The sequence below is a fragment of the Balaenoptera physalus genome, assembly GCF_965194825.1.
Source record: "Balaenoptera physalus genome assembly, chromosome: 14".
Lineage (NCBI taxonomy): Eukaryota > Metazoa > Chordata > Mammalia > Artiodactyla > Balaenopteridae > Balaenoptera > Balaenoptera physalus.
In genome coordinates, this window is record NC_138893.1 from 26731989 (window position 1) to 26746644 (window position 14656).

The window sequence follows — 14656 nt, forward strand, 5'->3', positions numbered from 1 at the left end:
TGAGCCCGTGAGCCACAGCTACTGAGCCTGCGCGTCTGGAGCCTGTGCTCCGCAACAGGGGAGGCCGCGACAGTGAGAGGCCCGCGCACCGCGATGAGGATTGGCCCCCGCTTGCCACAACTAGAGAAAGCCCTCGCACAGAAACGAAGACCCAGCACAGCCATAAATAAATAAATAAATTAATTAAAAAAAAAAAAAACAAAAAAACCTAGAGAAAAGCATAGCTGTAAATCTGCATGACCTTGCACTATGCAATGGTCTCTTAGATATGACACTCAAAGCATGGGTAACAAAAGAAAAAAATAGATATATTGAATTTTATCAAATATTAAAAACATTGTTTCTCCAAAAGACACTATCAAGAAAGTGAAAACATAAACCACAGAATGGTGCATTTATTTGGTGGCAGTAAATGCTGGCCATGGGCCAGCAGCTCACCTGGGGCTGTTGAACAGAGCACACACATGGCCTGTCCATGTAGCTTGAACTTCATAACATGATGGCTGGGTTCCCAGAGGTGCATGTCCTAAGAGCATCCAAGAAGCCCAGCTGGCAGCTGGAAGGTTTCAGTTTGGAGGTCATGCAACATCTCCTCCACCGCATCCTGTTGGTCAAAAGCAAGTGGCAGAGTAGGTTCAGATTCAAAGGGAGGAAGACCAGGAGTCATGGTTAATTGTGAGGGAGGGTGGAAACACCACACTTTGAGAAAACACTGGAATTTTATGTTTCATTTTGTTCAGGCTTTGAAATGAACAGATGGTTCTAAGCAAGTGGGTTTTCTAACTTAATAGTTCAGTTTTTTTTTTTTAAACAACTTCATTGAGATACATACCACATAATTCACCCACTTAAAGTGTAAAATTCAGTGGTTTTTAGTATAGTCACAAATATGTGCAACCACTAGCACAGTCCATTCTAGAACATTTTCATCACTTCAAAAAGAAACCCTGTACCTTTAGCTATCACCCCCGTTTTATCCAAATAAAATATTGAAATTCTTACACATAACATGGATGGTGGAGTGGCCGTGACTGAGACGCACGCAGGTGGGGCCCCCCAGGTTGTGTGCATACTTCCTCCCCCCCCCACCCACCCCAATACCGTCCATCTCAAGCCCTTCACAGAGTCTTATAGTTCACAGAAGGCAATCTGAAAATCGCTGGTGGTGTGGAAGCTCATTCTCCTTCTCTACAGGTCTATTCTTTCAACAGCATAATAACCACAGAGGGAATTTCAGTTTAGGACATAGGTGATCAAAGAGATTTTTGAGTTTTCTTGCATTTGTCATTCTCAGGAGTTTGACATAAACAGATGTAGGAAAGGTAACAAGGACTTTACAAAGCACAGTCCATTACGTCAAGATGATTCATCTCTGAGAAGCTAAGGCCGATCTTGCATCCGAGCCTTTGATACTATAAAATCTCAAACGAAAGAATACACTTTTGGAAATCTAGAGGGCGTGATTTTAGGATCCCCAGGCATGAAGTGGGGGTGGGAATCCCAAAGTCCAAAATAACAAAAAAATTTTTAAAAGAAAAAAAAAAGCAGGAAGGCATCCAGGGCAGAGAAAAAGTTCCATTGTCAAGACAAAGCTTCAAGACTTCATATTGATTCAAAGTAAAAGTCAACTACTGGGAACACTAAAATCTCGGGAGCACTGAGGGGCAGGCTCAGACCAGACGCCTCCTTCTCCCTCCCCAAACATTCTCTCCTCCATTTACGGAGAGATGGTTTTCTCAAAGCAAGCAGCATTCAGTCCTACCAGAGACGTCAATGCAATGATGTAACGCACTTTACATCCTCCATCTCAGCAAGGAAGAGAGACCAGTATTATCCTTTTAGACAGCATTTTCTATTAGTAACACCCGGAATTTGTGACCAACAGCAGTGGTCAACGTATTCTTTGTTCTAACTTAAGATTAGAAAGGGACTTCAGAGTGATCCCAGGAACCCATGAATTATTCATGATAAATCCCATGTACACGTGTGTTCCTTTCAGTACTTATGATACAGACAAAATATTTAATTGCACTGGCTTTTCATTTGTGGATTACGTATGTCTCAAAAGTTTGGAGCGATTATCACTCTCACTACCCCTTTACTAACATATTATACTCATTCATTGTGAATCTTTTGATGAGATTCCCTTGCCCTGAAGAAACTAAAATAATGGGAAAATCACGTTGTATTCATGAAAATCAACTCATATAAGAAACAGACAAAAAAGGGTGAGGTTCGTAGCACAGAGTCAAAGGGAGGGGCATGACTGGTGTCTTGCTTCCCCTGCGCCGGGGAGCTGAACGCGCTTCCAGAAGGCGGGGCAGAGGAAGAGAGAGGAGGCCTCCTGACCCAGACTCCTGGCTTTCTTCCCTCCTCGTGCGGTCTGAAGCTCAGGACCTGACAATTTGATTGGAGCCTCCATGTTCGTTGCTCAGATTCTAGACGCTCATTCCCTCGCAGTGGCCTTTGTGAAGCTGTCAGTGTCTACCTTTCATAAGAAGTGGTGGCAATTCTTGAGACAGGATGCTTCCTCATTATTTGCAGCTCTGATTCAAGCCACACATTGCCTCCAAGTCTGCTCCCATCTTATTCCTCCTCTGGCTGTTACCTGCTGAGGCTCAGTCACACCTAATTGCTCCTCTGTTTCGTGCCTGTTGAAAGGTGTGTCCTGTCCCACCGCCTGCTTCCCAGACACACATCTGATGAGATGTGCTGCCCGGTTAGGCTGAGGGGAAAGGACCACCAATTTCCACCCAGGTTTGACAAAATCTTCAAATCATTTCTTTCCTGGGACTTGAAATCTACTCCCTTTTAGTTGAAATGTTTCCAATAAAAGTAGTGTACTTTTATCCTTTGGTTCTTGGAAACAAATTAAGTCATCCTGGCACATCAGGGAGGGTCACTATTGCACCAAGTACATTCCACGCCAATCACGAGGGGGCCGAGTCTCAGACTGCACAGATCTCAAGACTCTTGCTGATGGTGATGGAAAAAGAGAATGTCATCTCTTAAGACAACATATGCTTGTTTCTTCACTGATAACTAGTTTTCTGGGGCAACGTTCCAGGTGGAATCCATGGGCTTTTGATCTATAAACTCAGAAGACATGTTTCAGAATTCCAGTTTCTGGAGAAGTCTGAACACTGAGGAAGGGTATGTGATTACACGTCCTTCCCTCCACCTGCCTGTTGGGGGCGTTTTATAAACCTGAATCCGCTTACATGTTGCCCAAATCCTTTACTGTCGCAGGCTCAGCCAGTCTTCCCCATGCTGGTCGTGGCCCAGATCCTGGGCAGCTCTGCCTCTTTTGTGCCTTCGGGGCTGGGAGAATGCATGGGTCAGTAATTCTTCAGGATATTTATCTCTGCCCCTTAATTCCAGCTTCCCATTATTACCTGGGATTAAGCTTTCATTGGAAGTAACTCGTTTGACAGCCTTATTTTCATCTTCAGTTCAGTTTCCCCACACGTCTGATGTACATTAACTGATATCACACACGGCATTCATCCATTTTGGAACAATGATTCAAATTGAAAGCTCTCACCTCAGACATAAACAACTGTAGAATATGTTTCCATGCAAGTCTTCTGAGAAATTATCTGATTTTCCAGCAGCAGCCATTGATTTAAAATAACACTGGTGCAAAACAGAACCAATCAGCAGACTCTCCTGACATAAGTTAAACATCTTTACTCCCTAAAATAGAATTATGGGTGCTGCGGAAACGTACTGGAGCAAAATTATTCCTGAATGTAACAATGACAATGCAATTTCCTGGATTTATGATGGGCACTTTGGGAAATGTGTAAGTGGCCTAAAAGAGTTAATGTCCCTCCCACAGTGCAATATTTTAATGTTGGGGAAGTTTATAATCTAGTATACTACACTGCCTTATGGAAAGATCTCATCAGTACAAGCCTCCATCCATATGAAAATATTTGCTTTCATGGATGAAGACATTCTCTTGACAAAAATGTTAAATGTAGCAAGCTTGGTACTTCCTATATCCAATCACTTAGAAAAACTTGCAGTTCTCACACTAGCGCAATAATAAAAACATATGTAGGTTTCCACCACCATTCTGGCCAAAGGGCCATTTCAACGGTTGATTGGACAAGGAGAGGTCCCATTTCTCTTTCAGCCAAGCTGCCTTCGCTGCCATTTGCTGCCTTTTTCTGTACAGTGTCAATGTCAATCTACCATCAGCAAAATGCAGGGAAACGAGGAAAATAAGAAAGATTTTGGCCATCCAGTCCAAAAGTCAGAATTGGAACCGTCAGGAGGAAAAAATATCATCACAATAATTTGGGAGAAACAGCTTGAGAGCACAGTGATGACTTAAATTGGATACGCTAAACAGGACTCCTGCTACCATTTTCTGCATGAAAAGATGCTACTTTTCCAGAAGAAAGAACAAATCTGTGTCTAAATGATGTTCTTCATCTCTTCCCTAACCAGGCTCCCATAAATCATCCCCCACAAGCGCGACACACCCGTTGAAGCCAATGAAGGTGTTATGGGAGCTGCACGCTTCTGTTCCTACCCTCGGGCATGTGAAATACGGTCCATTATCAGCCAGCAACAGCGGCTCCAAATCTGAGGCCCCAGAAGTTGGAGCCCGGACTAAGTGCAGAATGGGATCCAAGCTCAGACATTCCTTGGAAAGTTTGACTCCGGCTCTCCTGACTTCTTAACGCTGCCAGCTTGAAATGGAAACCTCTCGAGAACATGTTTTCTTACAACAAAATGTACAAAGAGATTTGCTGTGGAGCCCACAGCTGGAAACACCGTGCAAGCAGTCACTCTCCATGATCTGATTTCTTACAGCATTTTGGCACTTCTGGTTCAGCTCCTGGCGGGCAACCAGAAGCCGGAGAGGTAATAAAACACTCTCCGCTCCCAGGCCAGCTCTGGGCCAGGGTCCTTCCCAGAGAAGGGATGACTAATGCCTGGAGAAAGCCTGGACCACGTGCTTTTGCTGCTCTCAGTAGAAGGGACACAGGGACATCTCCCGAGGAGTTCCTGGCTCCGTGCCTTTCCCAGGGGTCAGCACCAGAGTGGCAAGGCACCCTGGGTTTCTGGATTGCCCTAACCCCAACCAAGTTTAGGAGCGCAAGTCACGTTACAGGCAGCTGCTGTAAACCAAAGCTTAATTTGCCAGATTCAATCCTAAAGCAAGTTGTAGCATCCAACCCCTAATCATTTTTTAGATAACTGGAAAAAACGATGCCAGCTGGATTTTGATACCTATGGTTCTTCCTACATTTATATTTCCCTTATTCTTAGCTACTTTATTCTCTTCTTTTTTCATCATTTTCACTCAGGAGAAGAAAGAGTGTCAGCAGTGCTGACATTCCTGGCACAGGCTATTTTTGCCCCTCCAGGGCGTGTGCAGAAGGGAGAGTATTTGAATGTCCTTCCAGAAGGAGTCAGAGTGAATACCATTCACAGCAGAGGAATAGTACCGAGTGATGGGGCCAGCATTCCGTCCTCCTTCACAAAACAAGCACAGCATTGCCTCTGATGCATCAACTTCTTAATTATTCTCTCTGCTTATGAAAATTAGTGTAGATCACAGAGAAGAATGGCCAAGCTCTAATTTTCTGACAGCCAGTTTACGACCACGCACCAGCCAGCCCCAGACAGATCAGCAGGGGTTGACTGCGTTTGCTTAAACACCACGGTCCTGGCTGGACCATCCGTTTGGCGGTGGGGCATGACGACCTCACTGTAGACAAAGTAACTTAGGCCAATGTAAGGCATGAGGCCATGTGGGCACTTGGCCACTGAAAGCATTAGGGCTAGGGTGGCCAGGTACAATATAGGTGGCCTCGTTAAATTTAAATTTCAGACAAACAATGAATAGTTTTTAGTATCCGTATATTCCATGCAATGTTTGGGATATACTTATACTAAAAAAATTACTTATTCATCCAAGATCAAATTTAACTAGGCATTTTGTGTTTTTATTTGCTGAATCTGCCAATCCTAGCTTGAGGTTTCTGTTGATAAAAAGGCAGCCAAGTTCATTCATGCCCCGAACAATCACACTAAATCAGGAGCCAAGGCAGGCCCCTCTAGGACTGAGCAGAGCACAGGCAGCGGTAGCAAAAATTCCACATCCAACACCTTCCTCACTCACATTGACTTCAAGGACCTAAGTGAGATACTCTGTGACTTGAAAACAGCTTTCTCAGGAAATTAAGCCTGGATGCCAGAAGCCTGGAAAGAAAAATATATCCAATTCAAAAAGATCACATCACACATTAAATAAGGAAATAACTAAAAGCAGAGAAACTGGAATCCATCTCCTTTTCAGAGGGAAATAAGTGTCTGGAAACAGAGAGACAGATGCAGAGAGAGACAGACAGAGACAGAGAGACACAGTGAGACAGACAGAGAAAGAGAGAGACACAAAGAGAGAGGCAGAGAGAGTTGTAGAGACTGAACATTAAGCCCTTCTCTTTGATCCTTGGGCTTCACCGGGCAGAGGAAGACTGTTCAGATGGGCCAGTGCTGTTTCCCTTATGGAGCTTTTAAAATTCCTTTATTATAATTCTTATTATGATTTGTATCTAAGTAACACAGCGGCATTGCATAAATTTTGAGAACTTCAGAAAAAGATAAAGAAGAAAATAAAAAGTGTTCATATTCCCAGGATTAGAAGATAACCACTGTATTTCCTTCCATCATTTATCTAGGCATATATACTGATTTTACGACACTGGAATTATAAAGCATGTAACATTTTGTAACTTACTTTTATCATTTAATATATTGTGAATATTATTGCACATGCTTAGTTTCTGAGAATATGGTTTTTAATGACTACTTAGTATTCCATTACTTTTAAGGGACCACAATTTATTTAACCTGTTTCCTCTCACTGGGTATTTATGCTGTTTACCATTTTTCACTCTTCTAGAGAGCCCCACCCAACCTCCTTGTACATACAGCTCTTTGTTATTCTCTAACTGTTTACATGGGACAAATACCTAGAAGTAAATCCAGGTATTAGATCACAAGGTGTGAATAAAGCTTTAGCTTTAATTCATATTACTAATTTTTCCTCCAGAAAATCTCATATACGACATATAATAATTACTGTTTTTTCTTAACCTTGCCAATACTGGGCATTACCCCTTTCAAAAATCTTTACTAATTTGATCAGATGAAAATATATCTTTTACTTAAAATTGCATTTCCTTCACTCCTAATGTGATGAACATTTCTTCAAATGTTTACTGAGCGCTTGGATTTGCTATTTAATGAATGCTTTTTCAAGTTTTTAGGCATTTTTCCCAAAATTTTTACTGAATTATAAGGGTTCTTTATGTATTAAAGGTAATAATCCTTTATTTAACTATATGGTACAGTATGTTCCTATTTGTGTGGTAAGGGTGTAATTTGATGTTGGGAATTTACCAATTTTATTAGACAAAACTTTATCAGTTTCCTGTGTGTTTTTTCCCTTGGTCTTCCTCCCCCACCTGGAAGCCAGACAAATGTGCAGCCCTCATTCTTCAGGTTCATCTGGGTTTCTTATACTTAACCTCTGTGATCCACTGAAACGAATTTTCATCTAAGGGTGATAAATGGATTCTTTTACAAGTAATTAACCTGCTCTTCCAACATCACTGACTGAATAATCCAAACTTACCCCCTTGTACTGGAAATGTCATATTTATCATATGCTAAATGAGTGGTCTCTCATCTGTTTGTCTAATCCTGCAGCCACGCCCTACTGTAGAACCATTAAAGCTGTAGAATATACTATTTAATTGCTCTCTAGTGTTCAATATTTTGACTATTCTTCTAGAATGATTTAGTCAACCTTACATTTGAATTTCGATAGGAATTACCCTAAAAGCATAAGTCAAATTGGAGAAATTTGGCCTCTTTGCACTATTCAGAACCAAGGTCTCTATCTCTGTTTATTGAAGATTTCTTTGACACCTCTCAAAACCTCTTGTCCTTTTATTAACCTGGGCCCCTTGTATATCTCACTAGGTTTATTCCTAGGATTTAGAATATTACACTGATCTTGGGGATTGGAAATCTTCTATCATTTTGCTTTATAGCTAATCATTAATGTAATCTAGGAAAGTTATTGATTTGTGCATGCTACCACCAAAAGAAACTCTGTCAGCTTACTTTCTTTAAAATATTCTCTTAGAGTTTCTAGAGATAGAATCATACCACATGCAGATTTAGGTCTGTTCCTTGCTAAAAGTTAATCTTCCTTTTTCTGTTTCCTGTTTTATGATATGTATTAGAACTTTGAGAGAACAGGGCCAGGCTCCCAGAGGACGCTGTCAGCAGAAAAGGGTCTAACTGCATTTAACAGAAAATATCAACTGAAGAGGTCTGGGCAAGATGGCGGAAGAGTAAGATGCGGAGATCACCTTCCTGCCCACAGATACAGTAGAAATACATCTACACGTGGAACTGCTCCTACAGAACACCCACTGAACACTGGCAGAAGATGTCAGACCTCCCAAAAGGCAAGAAACTCCCCCCGTACTTGGGTAGGGCAAAAGAAAAAAGAAATAACAGAGACAAAAGAATAGGGACGGACCTGCACCAGTGGGAGGGAGCCCTGAAGGAGGAAAGGTGTCCACACACTAGAAGCCCCTTCGCGGGCGGAGACTGCGAGTGGCGGAGGGGAAGCTTCGAAGCCGCGGAGGAGAGCACAGCCACAGGGGTGCGGAGGGCAAAGCGGAGAGATTCCCGCACAGAGGATCGGCGCCGAGCAGCACTCACCAGCCCGAGAGGCTTGTCTGCTCCCCCGCCGGGGCGGGCGGGGGCTGGGAGCTGAGGCTCGGGCTGCGGTCAGATCACAGGGAGAGGAGGGCTGCGGTCAGATCACAGGGAGAGGACTGGGGTTGGCGGCGTGAACACAGCCTGAAGGGGCTAGTGCGCCACGGCTAGCCGGGAGGGAGACCGGGAAAAAGTCTGCAGCTGCCGAAGAGGCAAGAGACTTTTTCTTACCTCTTTGTTTCCTGGTGCACGAGGAGGGGGGATTCAGAGCGCCGCCTAAACAAGCTCCAGAGACGGGCGCGAGCCGCGGCCATCAGCGCGGACCCCAGAGACGGGCAGGAGATGCTAAGGCTGCTGCTGCTGCCACCAAGAAGCCTGTGTGCGAGCCCAGGTCACTCTCCACACCGCCCCTCCCGGGAGCCTGTGCAGCCCGCCACTGCCAGGGTCCCGTGATCTGGGGACAACTTCCCAGAGAACGCATGGTGCGCCTCACGCTGGTGCAACGTCACGACGCCTCTGACGCCGCAGGCTCGCCCCGCCTCCTCCATACCGCTCCCTCCCCCCGCCTGAGTGAGCCAGAGCCCGCGAAGCAGCTGCTCCTTTAACCCCGTCCCGTCTGGGCGGGGAACAGACGCCCTCAGGTGACCTACATGCAGAGGTGGGTCCAAATCCAAAGCTGAACCCCGGGAGCTGTGCGAACAAAGAAGAGAAAGGGAAATTTCTCCCAGCAGCCTCAGAAGCAGCGGATTAAAGCTCCACAACAACTTGATGTGCCTGCATCTGTTGAATACCTGAATAGACAACGAATCATCCCAAATTCAGGAGGTAGACTTTGGGAGCAGGATATATTAATTTTTCCCCTTTTCCTTTTTTTGTGAGTGTATATGTGTATGCTTCTGGGTGAGATTTTGTCTGTATAGCTTTGCTTTCACCATTAGTCCTAGGGTTAGGTCCGTCCGTTTTATTTTGGGATTTTTTTTGCTTTTTTTTGTTTTGTTTATTTACTTAAAAAAATTTTTTTCCTAATAAGTGTTTTCTTAATAATTTTTTCCTTCTTTTCTATTTTTAGAAATTAAAAAAAAATTTTTAATACGTTTTTTCATATTTTTTATTTTAAAAAATTAAAATTTTTTTCTTAATAATTTTTTTCTTAATAATTTTTTTCTTATTTTTTATTATAATAGCTTTATTTTATTTTATTTTATCCTCTTTCTTTCTTTCTTTCTATTTTTTTCTCCCTTTCATTCTGAGCCGTGTGGATGAAAGGCTCTTGGTGCTCCAGCCAGTCATCAGGGCTGTGCCTCTGAGGTGGGAGAGCCAACTTCAGGACACTGGTCCACAAGAGACCTCCCAGCTCCACGCAATACCAAACAGCAAAAATCTCTCAGAGATCTCCATCTCAACATCAAGACCCAGCTTCACTCAACGACCAGCAAGCTACAGTGCTGGACACCCTATGCCAAACAACTAGCAAGACAGGAACACAGCCCCATCCATTAGCAGAGTGGCTGCCTAAAATCATAATAAGGCCACAGACACCCCAAAACACACCACCAGACGTGGACGTGCCCACCAGAAAGACAAGATCCAACCTCATCCACCAGAACACAGGCACTAGTTCCCTCCACCAGAAAGCCTACACAACCCACTGAACGAACCTTAGCCACTGGGAACAGATACCAAAAACAATGGGAACTACGAACCTGCAGCCTGTGAAAAAGAGACCCCAAACACAGTAAGATAAGCAAAATGAGAAGACAAAAAAACACACAGCAGGTGAAGGAGCAGGGTCAAAACACACCAGACCTAACAAATGAAGAGGAAATAGGCAGTCTACCTGAAAAAGAATTCAGAATAATGATAGTAAAGATGATCCAAAATCTTGGAAATAGAATAGACAAAATGCAAGAAACATTTAACAAGGACATAGAAGAACTAAAGAGGAACCAAGCAATGATGAAAAACACAATAAATGAAATTAAAAATACTCTAGATGGGATCAATAGCAGAATAACTGAGGCAGAAGAATGGATAAGTGACCGGGAAGATAAAATAGTGGAAATAACTACTGCAGAGCAGAATAAAGAAAAAAGAATGAAAAGAACTGAGGACAGTCTCAGAGACCTCTGGGACAACATTAAATGCACCAACATTCGAATTTTAGGGGTCCCAGAAGAAGAAGAGAAAAAGAAAGGGATTGAGAAAATATTTGAAGAGATTATAGTTGAAAACTTCCCTAATATGGGAAAGGAAATAGTTAATCAAGTCCTGGAAGCACAGAGAGTCCCATACAGGATAAATCCAAGGAGAAACACGCCAAGACACATATTAATCAAACTATCAAAAATTAAATATAAAGAAAACATATTAAAAGCAGCAAGGGAAAAACAACAAATAACACACAAGGGAATCCCCATAAGGTTAACAGCTGATCTTTCAGCAGAAACTCTGCAAGCCAGAAGGGAGTGGCAGGATATACTTAAAGTGATGAAGGAGAAAAACCTACAACCAAGGTTACTCTACCCAGCAAGGATCTCATTCACATTTGATGGAGAAATTAAAACCTTTACAGACAAGCAAAAGCTGAGAGAGTTCAGCACCACCAAACCAGCTTTACAACAAATGCTAAAGGAACTTCTCTAGGCAAGGAGCACAAGAGAAGGAAAACACCTACAACAACGACCCCAAAATATTTAAGAAAATGGGAATAGGAACATACATATTGATAATTACCTTAAATGTAAATGGATTAAATGCTCCAACCAAAAGACACAGACTGGCTGAATGGATACAAAAACAAGACCCGTATATATGCTGTCTACAAGAGACCCACTTCAGACCTAGAGACACATACAGACTGAAAGTGAGGGGATGGAAAAAGATATTCCATGCAAATGGAAATCAAAAGAAAGCTGGAGTAGCAATTCTCATATCAGACAAAATAGACTTTAAAATAAAGACTATTACAAGAGACAAAGAAGGACACTATATAATGATCAAGGGATCGATCCAAAAGGAAAGTATAACAATTGTAAATATTTATGCACCCAACATAGGAGCACCTCAATACATAAGGCAAATACTAACAGCCATAAAAGGGGAAATCGACAGTAACACAATCATAGTAGGGGACTTTAACACCCCACTTTCACCAATGGACAGATCATCCAAAATGAAAATAAATAAGGAAACACAAGCTTTAAATGATACATGATGGACTTAATTGATATTTATAGGACATTCCACCCAAAAACAACAGAATACACATTTTTCTCAAGTGCTCATGGAACATTCTCCAGGATAGATCATATCTTGGGTCACAAATCAAGCCTTGGTAAATTTAAGAAAATTGAAATCGTATCAAGTATCTTTTCCGACCACAACGCTATGAGACTAGATATCAATTACAGGAAAAGATCTGTAAAAAATACAAACACATGGAGGCTACACAATACACTACTTAATAACGAAGTGATCACTGAAGAAATCAAAGGGGAAATCAAAAAATACCTAGAAACAAATGACAATGGAGACATGACGACCCAAAACCTATGGGATGCAGCAAAAGCAGTTCTAAGAGGGAAGTTTATAGCAATACAAGCCTACATCAAGAAACAGGAAACATCTCGAATAAACAAGCTAACCTTGTACCTAAAGCAATTAGAGAAAGAAGAGCAAAAAAACCCCAAAGCTAGCAGAAGGAAAGAAATCATAAAGATCAGATCAGAAATAAATGAAAAAGAAATGAAGGAAACAATAGCAAAAATCAATGAAACTAAAAGCTGGTTCTTCGAGAAGATAAACAAAATTGATAAACCATTAGCCAGACTCATCAAGAGAAAAAGGGAGAAGACTAAAATCAATAGAATTAGAAATGAAAAAGGAGAAGTAACCACTGACACGGCAGAAATACAAACGATCATGAGAGATTACTACAAGCAACTCTATGCCAATAAAATGGACAACCTGGAAGAAATGGACAGATTCTTAGAAATGCACAACCTGCCGAGACTGAACCAGGAAGAAATAGAAAATATGAACAGACCAATCACAAGCACTGAAATTGAAACTGTGATTAAAAACCTTCCACCAAACAAAAGCCCAGGACCAGATGGCTTCACAGGCGAATTCTATCAAACATTTAGAGAAGAGCTAACACCTATCCTTCTCCAACTCTTCCAAAATATTGCAGAGGGAGGAACACTCCCCAACTCATTCTACGAGGCCACCATCACCCTAATACCAAAACCAGACAAAGATGTCACAAAGAAAGAAAACTACAGGCCAATATCACTGATGAACATAGATGCAAAACTCCTCAACAAAATACTAGCAAACAGAATCCAACAGCACATTAAAAGGATCATACACCATGATCAAGTGGGGTTTATTCCAGGAATGCAAGGATTCTTCAATATACGCAAATCAATCAACGTGATACATCATATTAACAAATTGAAGGAGAAAAACCATATGATCATCTCAATAGATGCAGAAAAAGCTTTCGACAAAATTCAACACCCATTTATGATAAAAGCCCTGCAGAAAGTAGGCACAGAGGGAACTTTCCTCAACATAATAAAGGCCATATATGACAAACCCACAGCCAACATTGTCCTCAACGGTGAAAAACTGAAACCATTTCCACTAAGATCAGGAACAAGACAAGGTTGCCCACTCTCACCACTATTATTCAACATAGTTTTGGAAGTGTTAGCCATAGCAATCAGAGAAGAAAAAGAAATAAAAGGAATCCAAATCGGAAAAGAAGAAGTAAAACTGTCACTGTTTGCAGATGACATGATACTATACATAGAGAATCCTAAAGATGCTACCAGAAAACTCCTAGAGCTAATCAGTGAATTTGGTAAAGTAGCAGGATACAAAATTAATGCACAGAAATCTCTTGCATTCCTATACACTAATGATGAAAAATCTGAAAGTGAAATTAAGAAAACACTCCCGTTTACCATTGAAACAAAAAGAATAAAATATCTAGGAATAAACCTACCTAAGGAGACAAAAGACCTGTATGCAGAAAATTATAGGACACTGATGAAAGAAATTAAAGATGATCCAAATAGATGGAGAGATATACCATGTTCTTGGATTGGAAGAATCAACATTGTGAAAATGACTCTACTACCCAAAGCAATCTACAGATTCAATGCAATCCCTATCAAACTACCACTGGCATTTTTCACAGAACTAGAACAAAAAATTTCACAATTTGTATGGAAACACAAAAGACCCCGAATAGCCAAAGCGATCTTGAGAACGAAAAATGGAGCTGGAGGAATCAGGCTCCCTGACTTCAGACTATATTACAAAGCTACAGTAATCAAGACAGTTTGCTACTGGCACAAAAACAGAAATATAGATCAATGGAACAGGATAGAAAGCCCAGAGATAAACCCACGCACATATGGTCACCTTATCTTCGATAAAGGAGGCAAGCATATACAGTGGAGAAAAGACAGCCTCTTCAATAAGTGGTGCTGGGAAAATTGGACAGGTACATGTAAAAGTATGAAATTAGAACACTCCCTGACACCATACACAAAAATAAACTCAAAATGGATTAAAGACCTAAGTGTAAGGCCAGACACTATCAAACTCTTAGAGGAAAACATAGGCAGAACACTCTATGACATAAATCACAGCAAGATCCTTTTTGACCCAGCCCCTAGAGAAATGGAAATAAAAACACAAATAAACAAATGGGACCTAGTGAAACTTAAAAGCTTTTGCACAGCAAAGGAAACCATAAACAAGACCAAAAGACAACCCTCAGAATGGGAGAAAATATTTGCAAATGAAGCAACTGACAAAGGATTAATCTCCAAGATTTACAAGCAGCTCATGCAGCTCAATAACAAAAAAACAAACAACCCAA

The 14656-nt window shown here is 41.6% G+C and overlaps 1 long non-coding RNA gene across 1 annotated transcript in view; it reads right to left on the reverse strand.

Moving 5' to 3' along the window:
* Positions 1–14656, reverse strand: part of LOC309642159 — a 187211-nt gene that overhangs the window by 14882 nt on the left and 157673 nt on the right. Inside the window, exon 3 of the long non-coding RNA XR_014253011.1 lies at positions 209–604. This is a non-coding gene — a long non-coding RNA (uncharacterized lncRNA). The remainder of the gene's footprint in view (positions 1–208; positions 605–14656) is intronic.